The sequence below is a fragment of the Octopus bimaculoides genome, chromosome 21 (genome assembly GCF_001194135.2).
Source record: "Octopus bimaculoides isolate UCB-OBI-ISO-001 chromosome 21, ASM119413v2, whole genome shotgun sequence".
Taxonomy (NCBI): domain Eukaryota; kingdom Metazoa; phylum Mollusca; class Cephalopoda; order Octopoda; family Octopodidae; genus Octopus; species Octopus bimaculoides.
Genome location: NC_069001.1, coordinates 12340891 through 12344522, shown reverse-complemented (window position 1 = coordinate 12344522; position 3632 = coordinate 12340891).

The following is a 3632-nucleotide window of genomic DNA, read 5'->3' as shown; positions in this document are numbered from 1 at the left end:
TGAACGTGTATATATCAATATGTATATATATATATATATAAATATATATTATTATATATAATCATAAATATATAGGGATTGACAGTAACCTGCTTCTCCAACATACTGAGAATTCAGAAATAGCAGCCAAAGAACTACCCGGCAAAATTGTTAATTATTAATTTTATTACTAATTGACGATTCCCTGCCCTGCATATCTATATAATTATATATATATATATATATATGTGTGTGTGCTTCTGCGCGTGCATGTGCGTGTGCGAATGCATAAACCTATTGATACACATACATATATGCAAGTACATACTTATAGAAAGAGATGCTGTTTTAAAGTTTCTTTGACGAAAGTTTAGTGAGAATGTTGAGATTACAGAAGTGCAATTCACTTTATTCACTTATGTACTTTCACATTGATATTAGGGTACCATGAATAGGTGCTTTTGTTTTTTGATACCAAGTGTAAACCGTAGTTTTGTGATGGATGTCTTTAATTCATTCAGCACACACCCAGTGGGAACTTTTTTCAGTTAAGGTTTCATTGTTATCTCTTGTTTTGGAATTCCGTTCTTGTATTATCTGCAAAGTTTTGGGGGTTTCGGCAAATAAAACGAACCATTATTTCATCGTTTACATTGTTTGTATCACAAGAGAAAATGCGAAGTTTTCTATTAATGGAACAATAACGTTCATCGTTGTTTGCGTGTTTTTCCTTTAAATTTCGTATTTGTAGTGAAATGATTTAAAACTAAACTTCTTTTGTGTAATAACGTGTTTTTTCTCGAATGGCGGGGGTGTGTGTAGAATAATGTATTGCTATATTTGGTTGCTTTATTTGATTTTTGAAATTCGTTTTCGATGGTGTTTCTAGGAAGAAATTTAGAGAATGGTCATAATAACTTTGTGTACACATACAAGACTGTGTGTACACGGCAAGTATTTTTGCAAAACAATGCTCTTACAGGAACAGGAAATTTCTATTTAGAAAATAAGGAACACGAAATAAAAACTAAGAGTTACAATTTCGATGAAAAGAATTACTTGAGACGCTTTGCAAATGATAACACGAAAACAATTATTAACAGCATGTATTTTGTCAGTACAGAAGCTAGAATGAAATATCAATGATAGCACCTGTATTGGTAAATTAGTGCACGTTGAAGTAAATACCGACAGCAACAAGAACAACCTCAATGCAGTTACATGCGAAAACAATGAAAATATCACATGCTTTGCCAGCGTGAAAAATGAGGAGAATTGTTTGATTTATGAAAGATATTGGAATAAGAATTCCATAGCGGTTGGATAAAAGATAAACGTTTACATGTTTCTGCTTTTAGCTGAAAAATTGTCCAGGTTTCAATTCATCGCTCGTCAGAAATTTGAGAAAACTCTGCCTGATGTGTGCCATGAGGTCTGTTATGACTTACGAGAGTGAAAGCTTTAGCATAATCCTGGTACTGAAATGAGAGATGGAATCTCAAGATGATTGTGTTATTAGTTGTTGGCACTCCACAGACACGTGTACCCTTAACGTAGTTCTCGGGGATATTCAGCGCGACACAGTGTGACAAGGCTGACCTTTTGAATTACAGGCACAACAGAAACAGAAAGAAAGAGTGAGAGAAAGAATACAGCAGGGTTCGCCACCATCCCCTGCCGGAGCCTGGTGTAGCTTTAGTTGTTTTCGCTCAATAAACACTCACAGCGCCCGGTCTGGGAATCGAAACCGCGATCCTATGACCGCGAGTCCGCTGCCCTAACCGCTGGGACATTGCGCCTCCACTGTGTTATTAACCATAAAAATAAATTGATAACTCACACTAGATGGCGAGTCACAATAAACATAAGCCACAATAAGAGATATTTCTGCAGAAATCGGCCCACGGATTATTTTCACTATTGTGAAATAGGGTTTAGAGTTTGCTTACTAGAATGAGATATTGTCATAAGAATGTTGTCTAGGGGCTCAGTATGGAACTTTAAGTGCTAATGTGCTCCGAAAAAATAAAGCCATCCTTTGGAGTGTTCAATATTTTAAACATCCAGATCACATGCGTACATACATACATACGTACCGACAGACATACTATAAATGTATATAGTTAAGAACTATATTGTTAACCTCAACGGCGAAATTCGTTGGTCATTCTCCCGTTTCATCGTTAGCTTCGACACACTTCAGCCACATCCCTACTATGCTCTCGGAATCTTCTTTTGTTTGTAAAATAACTTTCCATCTGATAATTACGGTTTTTTTTTAATGGAGTAATGTTCTCATTCTTCTATTAAAAATGATACTTAAGAAACAGCTGTAATGTGCTGACAATTATCCGTCGTATCATATATATATATATACATGCATGTATTATTGTATGTATGCATGTATATGTGAGCATACACAAATAAAAAGAATCTTCAAAAACAGTAGCGACAACAAGACCAGCAAAGAAAATCACTAAAAAACGCACAAAACAACAGCAACAACAGAGGCTCCTACACACGAGCAGACAAAGAAGAACTAATCTCTCTTCCCCCACCAAAAAATAAAAAATAAATAAATAAAAACAACCAACATCGAACCAATATTCCCACCATTCCATTTCGTCATTTTGAAGAAATCCATTCTTCAACAAAAGATTTTTGAACACAAAAACAAAGTCAATAAAGACAGTATCATTTTTCTCTTGTATTCTTTAGAATTGTCCTAGATTTCATGGAATTATTATCAGTCTTCATACTTCACAGAATCTCCATTTCCGCATGACTGCACCTATTAATTATGAATTCACTAAAAACACAATTGTTTATATCAATTGGATAGTTGGCTTAATTCGTGTAATTAAATTGTAGATTATAACGCAGTCCCACACCTTACTGGAATAATCTTCGCTTTAAATAGAATTAATTTCTAAATGATTAGAGAATGCTCATTATTTGCATCCGTTGGAATTTTGTGTGTGCATGTGTAAGCGTGTGTATGTGTGTGTGTTTGTGTTTCTGACTGTCTCTCTGTGTATGTATATATATATGTGTGAGTTTCTGTTTATGCATGTCTGTATGATTTTCAGTATATGTGTTTCTCTGTATATCCTTGTTGTTGAATGCATTTGAACACATCAGCCTATGCGTATACGTGTGTCTGTGTGTGTGCATGTGTGTGTATGCTTAGAGAAACGTGTGCATACATACACAACTTACTCACACACACACATGTACTTACATATATACATACACAATAAATGGCTATATATATATATGCATTGGTGTTTATACTTGCATTTAACGGTTTTTCGTCTTTTTGTCTTAAAATTAAAAAAAGAATTCCATTTACTGTTTGAACAATGTAATTCTATATCATTAATATTAGTGCTAAGAAAAAAAAAAAAGAAAAGCAGAATGATAATTATTATTTTTAGTATCATTAAATTATTTTTTAATATTTATCATTATATTTGGATTGCCACTAATTTTTTGTATTTATATTTGTTATTATTGCTGTTGTTGTTGTTGTTGTTATTATTATTATTATTATTATTATTATTATTATTATTATTATTATTATTATTTCTGTTGTTATTGTTCTTGTTATTATTATTATTATTGTTGTTGCTGTTGTTATTAACAATACCACT